We start from the raw sequence: 16,996 nt of genomic DNA, 5'->3' as shown, positions 1-16,996 counted from the left end.
ACCCAACAGGATCTACTGCCCCCACTGACTACAGTGAAGGCATCATCATTCATGCACACATGTTCCAGTTCATTGTCCTTAGCTGCCAGGTTACACTGATGTCACACAAATCAATCTTGTAATATTAACAATGGCTGGACTTTTTCTGGACAGACTTCATGCACAAAACTATTTAGAATAATACATGCAACATAGCTGCTGGTATAGGTTATCAATTATTATTAGTCATGAAAGCATATTGATGCCCTACTTACATAAATGCATAACATGGTACTATGTTTCCTTTAGGTTACATGAGAAAAATGACTTACAGATAAGAATGATAGCTTGACTCTAATGTGACAATAATTATTGGTTATTAAAATTTGCCTTATAGTGTTATGATTTTATACTAAAGGGGAAGTAAAAATTATATACTATTTCTCACAAGTTGAAGACGTGTACAAGTAAAAATTTGAAATAGGAGAGAGTATAATTTCATAAAGTTAGACCAAAACTATAAACTTGACTTATAATTATGTTGGAAGAGTATGGAAATTTTGTAAAAGATCACTTATTTATTAATTTATTTTTAGAAAGAGGGGAAGGGAGGGAGAAAAAGAGGGAGAGAAACATCAATGTGTGGTTGCCTCTTGCTTGCCCCCTACTGGGGACCTGGCCCGCAACCCAGGTATGTACCTTGACAGGGAATCAAACCAGCAATCCTTTGGTTCACAGACTGGCACTCAATCCACACCAGCCAGGGCAAGTATGAAAATTAAACTGTCACTTCAACTATGAACTACATCAATGAAGAGTATGAAAGAAAACATCTACAGGAAACTTTGGGACTTTTCTGATGGCTAATGCTCCACACTGGGTTTTCTGAAAACATCTGATTGTCTTCTGATGCTGAAATGGGGTTTGGGTTTCAAACTGTTTATTAGGGAACAACATTTGGTAAGGAAGGCAAAGGAAGAAGCCAAACTCTGATGCAGGTCCCCCCAAGACCCTATGGGGTCTCTAGAATGGATATTGTCAGCTTGAGTGTCCTGGGTCTGGCCCTGACTTGGCACCTCTTTGAATGTTTGCTGCTGTAAGTGTTTTACACATATCATCAAATAGTACTCAACAATAATGTTTTTTTATGTTACATTTGTTTTATTCTTAAAACTTCAAAATAAAGAATCTGGAGCACAGAGAAGTTATATGTCTCTCTTTAGATCACATAGTGAATTTAATGCCAGGCAGTTTTGCTCTAGAGCCTAATGAATTAACCATTATGTTATTATGCTTCAGATGAAGAAAACTTGTAATAGTCTTATATCACCAGGTCACCAGGCCTAGATGAATTTCATGGAGAGACCTGATTTTGAAATTAGTTGCTTCCATGATATAGTTTGAAAAGTACATTTAAGAAAGTTAAATAAAAATCTATTAAAATACTGTCATGGCAACCTTTTAAATAAGTCACTTAATCCAGAACAATACTCCAAAAATGTTGGGTGTGTCTTGAGATGAGTGGGATACCAAGAAGACCAAGAGTCTTATCTGAGGGCAAAATTATGTGGTTCTTAATTACATGGAGTTTTCCTCATTTGCATTAACAGTGTGTTACCTGGGAATGCTAAAGCATCAGTAGACATTATTGTTTGTTTGTTTTTATTATTCTCACATTATTTTTCACCATCATTCAGCAAATGTTGGGATACCATTCAAGGCCAGTGAAACCAGACAGGACTAAACTCACTTAAAGATGTGGGTACCTAGATCCTTTTGGGGATATAATAGGAAGAGCAAAAGGAACAAAAGAATAGCTGTGAAGAATTCATAAGCACATCTTAGCCAGTGTGGCTCAGTGGATTGAGTGCTGGCCTGTGAACCAAAAGTTTGATTCCCAGTCAGGACATATGCCTGGGTTGTGGGTCAGGTCTTCAGTAAGGGGCATGCAAGAGGCAACTACACATTGATGTTTCTCTCCCTCTCTTTCTCCCTTCCCCTCTCTCTGAAAGTGAATAAATAAAATCTTTTTTAAAAAGGAATCCATAATCCTCACAAAATACTAGTAGTACATTTCATTTTTAAACTGGGAATCTCACAGTGTAAAGGTGAAAAAAATAAATTATACCTAGATGATGAGATGAGGCACTGAAAGACTTTAAGCCCAATGAAAATACCCAAAGATATCTCTATCTGTGTAGTAACATTCTAAACTTATGAAAGGAATGGTAGGAATGAACATCTCTGTGTCATAGGGATTATGTAGAAATCAGCAACTTTAAAGGTAAAAGCCATTGCTGACCTGTTTACTTTGTACGAAGCGAGACCCCAGAGAGAATGGGGCTAACTAGATATTAACGTGCACTCTGCTGTATGTAAAATTTTCTCCAAGAACACTAAGGAGGTGAATTTTCTATTTTTTCCATGACTATAAAATATTATAGTAATTGTGTAAAGCAAAAAAATCAATAAAAGAAAATTTAGTGCATGAGTATTCAAAATGGCTTAGATTTGAATCATTTGAAAAATGTAACATTAAGCTCAAATAACTGATCTGAGCTTATCTGTGCTCAAATACTGTATCTCTAAGATACAGTAATCTGGAGTTGAGGGGAAAAAAGTAAGTGGTTGAAAAGGCCCATTAAAAAAACTAATGCTAGATTTATCTGTATTCTATGAAAAAATAAAATTGTTAATAGTAATGAGATCAATAAAAATGGAACTGAATTAGTTATATTTTCTTCATATGATGTACGTTATCTTCCTAGTTAACTATTTTGTTTATTCTTCACATATCCACCACGAGTGTATAAATAATTCTATTTGTTTTACAAATAAAGAAATTCATAGACAAATAGACATAACAAAAGTAACAAAGATCAAGTTATTTTTAGCCAACCATCCTTCACCAAGGGCATAAAATAGAAGCAGGACATATTGCTTTGTAGAATGTATCTTCCACAAGAGTCCCAAAGTAGCAACATGTCCTAACTCTGTTTTATATTTTTTACTATATTTTTTTCCTTGTCCCTCTTTATATGCCAATATTTTCTCTCTTCCCACTTGTTATTTTTACATAAAGAAAATAATCATTGCTTTAAGGAATCCCATAACCCTGCAAGATGAGAAGAGCAGTGGCCCAGAAGGAATGGCCAGAGCTGTATATATGCCACAGGGTTGACATCCAAGCATTTAATTAAATCAAACGTATCCGCAGGAACCATAGAATGTCCAGATTGAACCCCAGTTGGAGGATTCTTGGGCAATCATATCATAGCAGGAAAACCAAGAGCTGGAGTTGGGTTTTTTAATTTTCATTTTTATTTTTCAATTTTAACGAAGGTATTGGGCAAGCAATGTAGTGAAAAAGGTAGTGTCAAATAGCAGTCTGTTTGAAATACTTGAATTCTAACCACAATTTTTTAGAAAAGCAAATCTTTTAGCATTCAAAATATCAAAGACTGTTGCTTCCTCCTACAGGAATATGCCACCACTGAGGATTGCGACAGCATTTGCTTGGGGATACGAATCTCGTGGCCGGAAGCGGGGGGGGGCAGATGATATCTGCCTGAAGGCGCTAGCCATCCAGAGACAAAGATGGGAAGAGTGGGGCTTCAGGGGAACAGGAGGGCCCGCCTTTCAGTCCTTACTTTGAATCTTTCCTCTTCTCTTTCCTACTAAAAATGCACTTAGATAATAGTTAAGTTGATATTCCTGTAATTAAACAATTAAAAATAATGCTTTAATTTGGCTATCATCTTTGTTATTGATATTATTCCTCCCATAAGGCATTTGTCTAAACAACTTTGCCTAGGAGAATAAAGCTACTTGGATCAAGTAATTGGATTTTAGACAACATGAATAGAATAGTGGTAAGACATTTTGAAGTTTTTAATTCATATTCTTTCATATTTTTGTAGGCCTGTCATATACATATGTGTATATGGACACATGTATGTATGCGAATGTATGCATGTGTATACATGTATGTATGTTTCCAACTTTTATATATGAACCTCATTTGAATTAGCACAAGGTTTATCCAGTAACTAAATCAATGAATAAGCCAATTGTAGTCTCCCTTTTCTATTTGACAGTGATTGGAGGGTTTCAAGTCTTCCTATTTTCTTTTTTTCTCTCTATGGCTGACTAAGTAATGTTGATGGATTTAAATATTCTCTTAATGTTATGAAAGAAAACCCAGGAGGGGAGCTTTACTTTACTATGTATTAAAAGATAGTACAGAGCCACATTAATAATAATAATAAAGTTTAACCTCCGCAGGAACAGAAAAATAAACTAGTAGACCATAATAAAGATTTAAAGAAGATGTGTAAGACATAACATGTTATAATTGCAAGGAAAAACAACATGAAAATGACAGATTTTTTTGGTAGATGATATTGGAAAATTGGATCATTATTTGAAAAATACTAAAGATATGCTTCTACCTTATATGATATACAAAAGGACTCCTTTAATCTTATATGGGTAATGTCAAAGATAAAGCTCTAAGTTAAACAGAAAAAGTTAAGAGGATCTTTTTGTGTGTTAGAAGGGTGTGTTAAAAGGTTTGTGTGTTAAAAGGTTTGTTCACAAAATCTCTAAAAGTTCAAATACATAATTGAAGAATTGATAGATTACTATATTAAAATTAAAGATTTTTATTCAATAACAAGAAATAAGCCAACAGACAGAATAGACAAAGGTAACTGAACCATTAAATAGCAATAAGGAGTTACTATCTGGACTGTACAATGGTTTTCTAAAAATCAACAGGGAAGGAGAAGAAAGCAATGGGAAGAGGTGGATAAGATTATGAACAAACAGCCCCCAGAAGGAAAAGCCCAAATAACTAACAAATATATGGATTCTCAAATTCACACAAAAAATTTTAAGTTAAAATACTAGACACCACTGGTTTCACATCAGAATAGCGACATTATGAAGGTTCATTTAAAAGAAGCATTGATGAAGGTGTAAGGACACGAGAACTCTTTTTGTGCTGTTGATGGGAGTCTTCATTAATACAGCTAGTCTAAAAAGCAAGATGAAACTTATCAGTAAATCATGTACGCATGTTCCTTATGATTCAGCAGTGCCACATCTGAGCATACTTTCCAGAACATTTCTTACTCTGGTCCACAGGTAGTCACACAAAAGGAGGTTCATCACAGAACTTTTTGTGTTATGAAGAAAAGTGAAGTCCACAGGTAGCTCAGGGAATAGATGTGTATGATGTGGATGCATAGTATAGAAAGCAGGTTAGAGGCACTGGACCAAGTGTCCAAAAAACAATATGAGTAAGCTAAAAATATAGCGCTAAGTGAGATAAGGAGAAAACAAAATAGGACTTTAGCTTAGTTTATGCAAAACCACATGAGCACATAAAACAATGTTATATATTTAAGAGTGTAAATCAAGACCATGAGAAAGGGTGTTTGCAAGGTGAAGAACAGGTGGTGAGAGAAAGTGGGGATTGAGAAAAAATAAAAATAAAAATAAAGAATCACCTTGTCCAGACTGAATTGTTATGAAATGCAGAGAATGACCATTGAAGTTTGTCAAAAAAAGAAATAAAAATATTATTAAATTTTTTGCATTGTAAACTTTCATTAGAATTTCTTACTGCATTTAAATGGAATTTCCCTAGGCTTGCTAGACCCCTGCATGACCTGGGCCTATCTATCTCATTACATTTCTGCCACATTGGCCCAACTCAATGCATGGGGCATGCTATAAGCTTTCACATTTCAGGCTCTTTCTTCATTCAATTTCCTCTTCATGGAAGGTCACTTCTTCACTTTAGGGAATAGCTTATTTGTCATTTCTTAGGGATGTGATCCTTGTTCATATTCTCAAAAAGGTACTCCTCTTTTATTGTCTATTCCAGCACATACTTTGTTCACAGGTACAATAATTCCCAGTTACATATTTTATTTGCCTGTTCATGTACCATTTACTCCCTGCTAGCCGGTGACCTCTCTTAAGGAAGGTTCTATGTCCAGCCCATTGCTACATCTGCAGTATCTAGTGCATAGTGAGCATTAGCAACATTTGTAGTATGAGTGAATGAATGCATGCATGAATTTTAGACATAGAAGTTCACAAATGTTCAGAACTTGAGATACTCTTTTTTTGAAATAAAAAAGATGTGTTTTAAAGGGAAAGACAGAGAGAGAGTTTATGCAAAATCATTAAAATATAATGTTGCTATCATAAGAGATCTGTCTGGAAAAAGTCCAACTATTGTTAATATAACAAGAATGGTTGGTGCAACATTGACATAACCTGGCAGCCAAGGAGAATGGACTGGAATGCGTATGTGTGAACAATGACAATTTCACTGTTCTAGTCAGTGGGGATGGTAGACGCTGCTGAGTGAGCATGTGTACTGTGTGGCCATCACATTCAAAATTACTGAGCAAGCAGAGCAATGAATCTGCATCAAATTTTGCCTTAAGCTTGAACATTTCTCCACGGAAACTATTCAGAGGATTTAGAAGACCGCAGCTATGGGCAACTGGAAATTGGCAGCTTCACCATGACAATGCACCCACTCATGCATCACATCTCCTGCAGAGATTTTTAGCAAAACAGCAAATAACCCAGGTGACTCAGCCCCCCTCCCTACAGCCCAGATTAACACCATGCAGCTTCTAACTTTTTCCAAAACTAAAATCACTTTTGAAAAGGAAGAGATTTCAGACCATCAATGAGATTCAGAGAAATATGACAGGCAGCTGATGGTAACTGGGAGAAATGCGTGAGGTCCCAATGTGTCTACTTTGGTGGGACTGAGGTGTCTTTGTCCTGTGTACAATGTTTCTTGTACCTTCTTCAATAAATGTCTCTATTTTTTATTTTTACATGGCTAGATACCTTCTAGATAGGTCTCATATAATTTTAGCTTTTAGATGTTATAATTATATTTCCAGGTATTCTTTTTTACAGAAAAAGAATATATTATTATATATGCATAATCTCTCAGAAGAAAGGAAAATGAATACAATTATGAAAGTGAAGGAGAGAAAAATCAAAATTATTATATTTGTGAAGGAAGGAGAAATCAAAATTGTTTTGTCTTTTAAGATCAACATCAGCTAAAGATTTACTACTAACCCTCTCTATTATGTGAGAGCTATTTTTCTTGGAGAAACTGAGTCACAAAAGGATGTTTGAGGTCACACCATGAGTCAGTGGCTTTGCTCGGAATGAAAACCCAGAGTGCTGACTCACAGCATTCTAGGTGGTGAGTGCTCAGCCGCAGTCCTCAATTGCCATGCTCAGTCAGTCTGAGGTCAGTCACTGATTTAAAGAAATCATAGCTCTCTTCAATCATGACAGATGGTACTCTATAGATACTGACATGTGTCCTGTGGTATTTTGATTTTCTTAAAAAAAGAAAGACTGTAAATAAAACAATCAAAGTTACTAAAACAGTAGGAAAGAGAAAGAATTTTTAAACTTTTATTTACAATGCATAGATTATATAAAAACCTCAAAGCCCTCTAATATCCCCATGCACGATACCACATTTTACCAAAAACAAAATTCTCAAATCCTCACTGCTAACAACCCAGGAGACATAAGCATTTTCCTACCCTGCTATAAATACTTTCAATTATAAATGAAGTGAGTTAACTGCTGAAATGGCTGGTACTTTCGTATGCCAAGGTCATTTGAATTTATTCAGTCAGTCAGTTATTTATTCCATATATATTTATTTAATGTGTTAGGCACCATGGTAAGTGCTTAATGCAATCTTCGTTCTCATGAAGTTTACCCTCTATTTCCATGACCAGATTAAACCATGCTTGCCCATTAATGAGCATAAAAGACTAGACTTATGTTATCTTTTCAGGAACAGACTAGACTGTTCCAGAAAAATGATACAATGTTATTAAAAGATTTTTCTAAAAACATACAATACCTGCAGATATTTATCGGTGCTAAATTTAAAAAGAAGCAAAAATTATTTGAAGATATGAACATTTTGTTATATACCGTGAAAATGAGCTGTCATTGTGAGTAATGAAATATGTGGCTTGTTAGTGGCCAGAAATGATAAGTCATGACACACTCCTAAGGATATGGATACTTCACATCTTTTGAAAATCAAACTGTTTATACAGCCAAAACAGTAATGGACTAGTTATTCAGTTGATTAATTTCCCTATGGCCCTAGTATACTCTTAAACTCTATAGTAGATGTTCAGAATCCCATTTAATCATGATGATGTACAAGTGACTTTGAGAACTACTACAATGCATACACAGTTTCCAAGTGGTAACCTAATAATTAGGGAACTGTAATCCTTCTATGTTAAGAAAAACATGCATATGTTTCTCATACACACAGGAGATTCAAGATGTGAAACTGATTTCTAAAGGGTGCCAGATTTTTCTCACAAATATGCTTGTCAGATTAAAAATAAAGAATAATATTCTAGCAATAAGTTATATTGAAATGGAGAATTCCCCATTCAGCATGCCACAGAAAATTAAATTCCTGTGACTAATCAATATTGCATTAATATATTCTGTGTGGAAATCCTTACACGTAGACAGAAGAGAGGCCAGAATCCCTGATTCAGAGTTCCCAGCTTTTAACCACTACGTGACTTCACATTCCCTGGCTCCTGTTATGAGGAAATAACACGAGTGAAAACTGTGAGAGATGAATTCCTCAAAGCTTGCAGAAAAGCAGGGTGTTAGAGGCAACATGGCATAGTGGAAAAGAATTTTGCTGTTTGAAAAACAGTGTCAAAATCTCAAGTGCACATATTATTTTCCTCTTCAGTTTTTAATTTTTCATCACTAAGGTAGGGATAATAATGCTTAGCCCTCAAGGTAGAACATGATACAATCAACATCAATAACAATGGTGATGGTGGGGGTGGTGAGGATCATCTAACACATATTCTGTGCTTGTCAAGTGGCAGTTCAGTGTTAGGAGCGCCGCAGGCACCGTGCAATCCAAAGGAGGGGGAAGAACTCAAGCTTTGTAGATGTGGTGGGAGCAGGGTCTGAGCCGTGGTTCTGTGAACATTATACGCCCTCAGGTAATACTTTATGTCTCTGACTCTTAGTTTATTTTATCTGTAAAAGAGGACTAATAATTGTACCTTATTCTTAAAACTATTGTGAGGATCAAGTGAAAAAAAAAGTATGTTACATGCTTTCATTAGTGCCTGGTATATGTTGGGTTTCTTCCTTACTCCTTGATGTGACATTTTTCCCTGGATGAGAAAAAATGATTAAATTTAACATTGACTTTGTCTTCTTTATGTGTGAGGAGTATCACTTACTATTTCAATATAAAAAGGCTTAACTCTTTTGCCCCAAATTTATCTGTGAGTAAATGAATGTGTTATCACATGGTTGGGCCTTAATCCAAAGTGACTGGCATCTTAATAAGAAGAGGAGATTTGGACATGACATGCAAAGAGGGACACCCAGAGCACACACACATAGAGCAATAACCATGTAAGGATACGGAGAGAAGGTGGCCAACTTGCCAGCCAGGGAGGGAGGCTTGATTTCAAAACCAATCTTGCCTACATTTTGATTCTGGCTACCTAGTCTCCAAAACTGTGAGAAAGTAAGTCTCTGTTGCTCAAGTCACCCAGTCTGTGGTATTTGTTATGGCAGCCCCATGAAACTAATACAAGGGGTTTCCCTACCTGCAAGGTGCTTGCTTAACATCCTTTTAACAAGGAGGCTAGGTGCCAACTTTCAAGGCAGTGTCTGTGGCTGACTCAGCTGTGCCCACAGGGTAATGTCTGGGACATAGGGTGCCAGGCAGTCACCACCTAAACCTCACACACGAACCCTGAGCCCCGCTTTTCTTTAGCTCAGAAGATTTTGTTATTAAAGTGAACATTTGTGTGATCCATTTTTTTGCATATGTCAGTGGTTTAGAAAACCCACAGTGAGTGAATGGTTTAGTAAACCCACAATGACTGAAACCATGCATAGAATGTGTTACAAAGGAAAAATGGATAAATATTATTATTGATGAAGAAATGGATGAGAATGCAAGGAATGTAACAGATACACATCCTTCCATGCAGTACAGGGTGTTTCCTAGATGATTATAAAGATTGCTTTGTTTTAATGCTTTCGTGCAAAATTTATTAACTTTTAAGAAGAAATGTATTCTAACTTCTATTGATATTAAAAGATAGACCATCTTATACTTTAAAAATGGACATTTTTGTAAAATCACCTAGGCATGTGACCTTTCACAGGGGGCAGTACAAAACCAGTCTCTTTAAAACAATGACTAGTGATGGAAGGGAGACCAGAACAACTCATACTGAAAGCGAGGGTTGTTGAGTATGTGAAAGACAGTCAGTAGAAATGCCTCTAGAGTAAGTAGCAGAAAAGAAAAAGAAACCACAAAATGAGTTATTGAAGAAGACATTGAAAATACTGCAGAAATTCAGCCCTGGCTAGTATAGCTCAGTGGATTGAGCATGGGCCTGTGAACCAAAGGATCACGGTTACAGTCCCAGTCAGGGCACATGCCTGGGTTGCAGGCCAGGTGCACAGCAGGGCGCATGTGATAGGCAACCACACATTGATGCTTCTCTCCCTCTCTCTCCTTCCCTTCCCCTCTCTCTAAAACTAAATAAATAAACTCTTAAAAATATTGTAGAAAATGTTAATCATTATTTCTTTTGCCTAATATTTAACAGACCTACTAACAGGCACTCAGGCTATAACTATAATTTAGAGAAGACAAAGATTACCCTCATTCCCATTTATTCAATCACCTCTGAGCCCCAATTGGTCATGCTGTTTCTTCTGCCAGAAATGCCTTCCTTGTTCATGTTTTCAAGGAGGAAACTTCTGACTTCTCTGAGACCCAGATTACAGTCACTTTGTTTTATGCTTCCCACCAGACAGATTTGTCATTCCCTGAACCATATCCTCCATCCTTCTCGTTAGCACAACACTGCACACACCCTGATTATGACACTAAGCATGGAGTGTCATGATTGTTTGTGTTGATGCATCTATTTCCCCTTGTAGGTCAGAGACAGTTCAAGGTGAAGATCCTACTTTTGGATCCTCAATGACTTATTCTGTGCCTGCCACAATACAGACACACAATAAAAGTTATTTATTTTTTAAGTCACTTTTTCCAAATATAAATAGAAACATTTCAAATATAACAAACATACATATTTTTCTCTAGGCATCAATATCATTTCACTAGAAAAAAATGCAAATTATGCAGAACTATGCAGTGAGCAAAATGGGGGTCATCATTACTACATCTGTGGAGGCTATTATATATTTTTTCACTTCAGAGTATGTATGTGGATATTTTCATATTAATAGCTCATATTTACTGGTTACAGTTGTGTAGTATCCTATAATCCAGATTTACTATAAATTAAATAATCACTCACCCATTCATGGCCATTTAAGTTCTTACCTCATTTTTGTTTATTTGTGTGATTAGTTCTATTATCACAAATAATGAAACAATGCTCACCTTTGTATTTCATCTTTGAGAACATGTACTGGTATGTTTTTAAAATAGATTACCAGATATAAAATTGCTCCAACAAGGGAGATATGCATTTCAAATATATATATATATATATATATATATATATACCGACAATTTGCTTTCTGAAGAGGTTTTCCCGGTTCAGATCGTACTAAAAAAAGTTTGGTTTTTTTAATTAATGCTAAGCAATATTTTGTGTTATCAGTCTTCAAGTTGTGCTATTCTAATAGAAAATATTATGTCAATGAAAGATTTTGTTTCCCTGCTGACTAGTGATAGTGACTGTAATCTCAATTGTGTAGTTATATTACTTTATCATTTTTATTATATTTTTACCCATTTTTAACAATGGGCAATTTTTAAAATTGGCAACTGTACTATTGGGCAGTTTCTTATTTATTCTTAAAACTCTTTATGGAGTTTGATATTAATTTTTCATTGTTAAATAAGTCATACGGATTTTCCCAACTGTTACTTGAGTTTTAACATTTACATGATATTTTTGTCTTATAGAAATTTTTCTTTTTTTTCTTTTTGGTTGGTTGGTTTAATTTTTTTTTAATGTGACCTGATGTATAAGTTTATTCTTTATATATTCTGGATAAATAAAGGATATTCTTTATATATTCTGGATAAATAAATAAATAAATATTCTTCTATAAATAAAGAATAAGTTTATTCTTTATATATCCTTTATATATTTATACATATAATGTTAAAAAATCTTGCTAGGCTTTTAGTATCTTAAATTATAAAAAATATTCTTCTATATTTTATTTCTTTTAAAGCTTACTTTTTATATTTAGTTTCTTGTTTATCTGGGGTTCATTTTTGCATACTATAGGACACAGAGAGGTCTAATTTCATGGTTTTCTAAGTGAATAAACCATTGTCACAAACTATGTATGAATTGAAAGTATCTTTCTCCTTTTGATTGCAGTATGGCCATTTTCATGAATATGTGTGTATATGGGTGAATTTCTGTACCCTATTCCAATCTATTCATCTCTTTCTCTATATTTGCACCAAATATAATAATGACTTAATTACTTTAACATAATAAAATCTTTTGGAATATGGTGAGTCAAGTATTCTTTCATTCTTTTAAAAAATGTTTTTCCTATTGAAGATTTCTCTTTTCACTGTAAAGTTTACATTTAGCTATTCAAGTTTTATCTTAAAATATCAAAATGGGATTTTAAAATCCATGAACTATGTATTAATTTGAGAAGCGAGTTATTTATGAAACCAAGTTTTCCCATCCAGGACCATGGCATGAAGATGGCTCTAATTATGTGATTTGGGGCAAGTCATTCAACCTCTCTGTATTGGTTTCTTCAACTATAATATGGAGATTTAATAGTACTAATCTCAAAGAGTTCTTATGAGGATGAATGTGATAATATAATAAAAGATTGCAGGATACTACCTGATATTCAATATGTGTTAGTAGATAATGTTATTATTATAATTATTATTAATTGATTAGACAACTCACAGTAAAATTTTGTAATTTTCTTCATTTATGCCTTACACACTACTTATTGACTTAATATGTTGGTATTTTATACTTTTCATTAGATATTATTGATGTATAAATTACTGAATTTTAGTTATTGATATCATGACTGGGAGTATTTACTGCATTTGTATTTCTTTTAAAAGTTTTCCAGATTTTTTTAGACTTTCAAGGAAAATAATAATAATGTCTGCAAACACTGACTTTCCAAGACTTATGTTCTGGATTTTACTTATTTCATTGAATTAGCAAGGTTATCACAACTTCACCTCGATTGTCTATTGAGGACAATTAACATTATTAAATAAGTGAACTAGGAATTGAGTCAAAGGGAAATACTGGTGTGTGGTAAACTGGGGAATGCATTTTCTGTCTAAAAGCATTAAAAACACAGAGAAGGGAACGATATGTTTGGTTGAAGAAATGCTGTTTTTTTTGGCTCCTTATTTATGTAGTTATCACACTAGATTAGTAGTCCTCAAAGTGTAATCTGGTGGCTTTTGGAAATGTTCAACATTCTTTCAAGGTGAAAACTATTTTTACGATGACACTTAGACATCACTGGCTTTTTTTACTATGTTGACATTCACACTGATAGTGCACAAGGTCCAGTGGGTAACACTGCTGGCTCTTTAGTACAAGGTAATGCCTCCAAACTGGCCTAGGGGCCATTAATTGCCTTTTTTATTTCCATATGTTCATAGTGAAAACAAAAAGTCAGTTTCACTTAAGAATATTCTTGACAAAGCAATAAAAATTCTAGACTTTATTAAATCTCAGCACTTGAGTACAATTTTTTAAATTATTCTGTGTGAAGAAATGGCAATACACACAAAGCGCCTCTGCTACCTACTAAAGAATGACTGTCTTGAGAAAAAGCACTTATGCAACTGATTGCCAAGCTGAATGAACTGTTTCTTTTTTTCATAAAACACTATTTTACTTGAAAGAAGACCTAACAGACAAACTATAGTTTGGGGGACTTGGGTGTGTGGCAGAAATGTTCTAAAAAATGAACAAAGTGAGCCTTTACTTCAAGTAAAGCAACTGACAGTATTTGCTGTCAATGACACAATTCAGGTTGCTAAATAAAAAAATTAGAATTTTGGAAAATATTTAACCCAATACTAAAACACTTTTCTGAATTGATCAGTGGTGATATTAATTAATGTATTTTTAAAAATATTATGCAATGAAATGTATCAACATTTTGAAGAGACAAATGTATTATTCAGTGACTCAGTAATTTCCTTAAGACTTATGTGCAATGTTACAAAACCATGCATAGATAAGAGATCTATTTCAAATGCAAATAGATATGTTAAAATGTAAAAGAGTATGGAAAGTTCATTGACATAGTTTTAGATCCCATATTGTAATAATCTTAAGAAACTACATCTTGTTGAGTTTTTGGTGTAGTAGTGAAGAAGAATATTTACAGTTATCCAGAAAGCCTACTCTTCCCCTCCCCAACTATCTGCCTGTGTGAAACTGGATATTGTTTGCTTACTTCAACCAAAATGACTCCTTGCAAGGGAATGAATGTAGAAACCAAAATGAGCCAGACATTCAAAACTGCATTAAAATAAAAAATATATAAATGAAACTCTTTTTACTAATTATTTTTGGAAAATATAGTTATTTTTCATAAAATTTATAATTTTGTTAGCTGTAAATTGTATGTCAACTATAAAGTCACCTATGTAATAGGTTTACTGTTGTTTTTAACATACTACTAAGTAAATATTTTTTAAATTTCTCAGTTTTTACCCTTATGACTTCAGTAAAACTCATTACAAGTCTTTCTCCTGATTTCCTTGAGACTCTCAATGGCTACTTTATTTACCTTTGACCAGGCTTAAACAAACAAATAAACAAACAAAACCCACACAAGTAAGTTTTCACAGAGATAAATATTTCTTATTCATCTGACAGACCAAAATCCTCCCTTCCTACAAATTGTCTAATTTCTCTGTGAAAGTCTAGGGCAAACACCCTGCCAAAATACTCTGATCTTCAGATCTAGTGTTCTAGCTATTGAAATAATAGCTAAATCAAATCAAGTTCTTCTCCACTTGGTCACTGATTTTTGTTGCTGTTCTTTGCCTTTGACATTGAGAATAATTTCATATTTTTGTTATTTTCTAACTTCCTAAATATACTGAAGTCTACAAAAATAAGACACTCTGGACTGACCTCTGGTTTTAAAAACAAAACTAAATCTATGTGTTAAAAGTCAACTTCATGAAAATGAAGCTGCATTTAGATGTGTCTATACAATTTCCTCTATGACCACATTCAGGAGAAGAAAAGAACTAGATTAGTCAGGCAGGGATTATGCGGCAATAGACAAGAAAGGGCTTCCTATGTAAGCCACTCAACAAGATTAAAGGTCACTACACATACAGTGCAATTTGTAGAAGAGAGGGCAGCCCTTTAAACTTAAAATACCTACCCTTTATGCTTGAGTGTGTGTGTGCGCATGTGTGTGTTGGATGGGGGGAATCAGAAAGTGACATGTAAGTGAATTGTGTATCAAGAAGCAGATAACATGAGTCATTGATTTAACACTGTACACTACTCTATTAGCTTATGCCTTAGCAGGAAATGGAAGGAAAGACATTGAAGTTGACTGCAATGTTGTAAGAGTCTAATTGTTTTTCCTTTGCAATTTTACTAGGGCCTATCTTCCCTGGTTTCATTATGGTTGTTTTTTTTTTTTGACTCCATTCAGTAATCCAGGAAATCAGGATGCTCCAATAGAGGCCAAGGGTCAAGTGTGTTTTAGGGCCCCTTAACCCCTACCCTACTTACTGTTTACAGTCCCTTTCAGGCTAGTGCTTGCATAGGTGTTCTTGCCAAGAAGTAACCAACATCACTGCTAAAACTTACCAGAAAAGACATGCTCTCCCTTATTATTACTTGAATTTGTAATTCCTGTCACCGGGACAATGCAGTTTTAATAGTAATAAATGTAAAAACAAAAGGAAGGTCAGTGGATAAAAGGTTTCTGGTGAATCTCTGCTCATGTAATGCTAACTTCCCTGTGACAAGACATTAATTTCCACAAAATAAAGAACACTAAAAACACAGACAGTTGGAACCAGGTATATTCATTACACTCTGTTATGCATTCGATGTGATTCAAAGACTAATAAGAACTTTACTAATTACATCCTGTATTGTTATAGAGAACTTAGAGTTGAAAAATACCATTCATGAGTATTTGAAAAGTCATAGCATTTAACTTTAGCTTATCTTGAAATATTCTTGATTGATTTATATAATGAAACAAAAACTCATTGTAAATTGGGCTACGAATTGAATGATTGATATAAAATTGAAGTAAATCTTCACCAAAGTCTTTTTTAACATTAAAATATTAACTATAATTTTGTACTATTAATAAAATAAAAATCATTTTGGTAATATTATCTTTGGAATTGAGTAACATCATTTTGCTAAGGAATTTAAATAATTTTATCTTTTTGTTATTGCTTATTCTCTTAACACCCCAATGAGGCAGTTAAATTCATTTAGATATTTTAAGTTATTCACTTTCTTCTTTTAAGCAGCACTGAGTTATTATGATTGAAGACTGAAATGAAATAAAATAATATTATACCTAACTTTATAGAAGTTTCTCTTCTGAACATAACTGATTATAAAAAATAATACTTGAGATTTAAAAATGTCCTGCATTGTCTACAGCCATACCACCCTGAATGTGCCCAATCTCATCTAAAAATGTCCTGCATAACCAGAAAAATTTAGAATATTTAGAAAAACTATCAACATCTTGCTAATTTAGATTTACTGAATCTCCTCAAATTTTACTGGAATGTTAAAGTAGCATACATTTGGAAGGTGTATCTATTATGCGACTTTCTGTGTGTGAGTGAGAAAGAAACTATTTAGAATAAATATTTTAGACACTTAGACACTCTGATGCTATATAAAAATGTAAAACG

This window comes from Artibeus jamaicensis, unplaced genomic scaffold, assembly GCF_021234435.1.
Source record: "Artibeus jamaicensis isolate MK-2021 breed Jamaican fruit bat unplaced genomic scaffold, CSHL_Jam_final contig_387, whole genome shotgun sequence".
In the NCBI taxonomy this organism is placed as follows: Eukaryota; Metazoa; Chordata; class Mammalia; order Chiroptera; family Phyllostomidae; genus Artibeus; species Artibeus jamaicensis.
Note: the sequence above shows the minus strand (reverse complement) of the source record.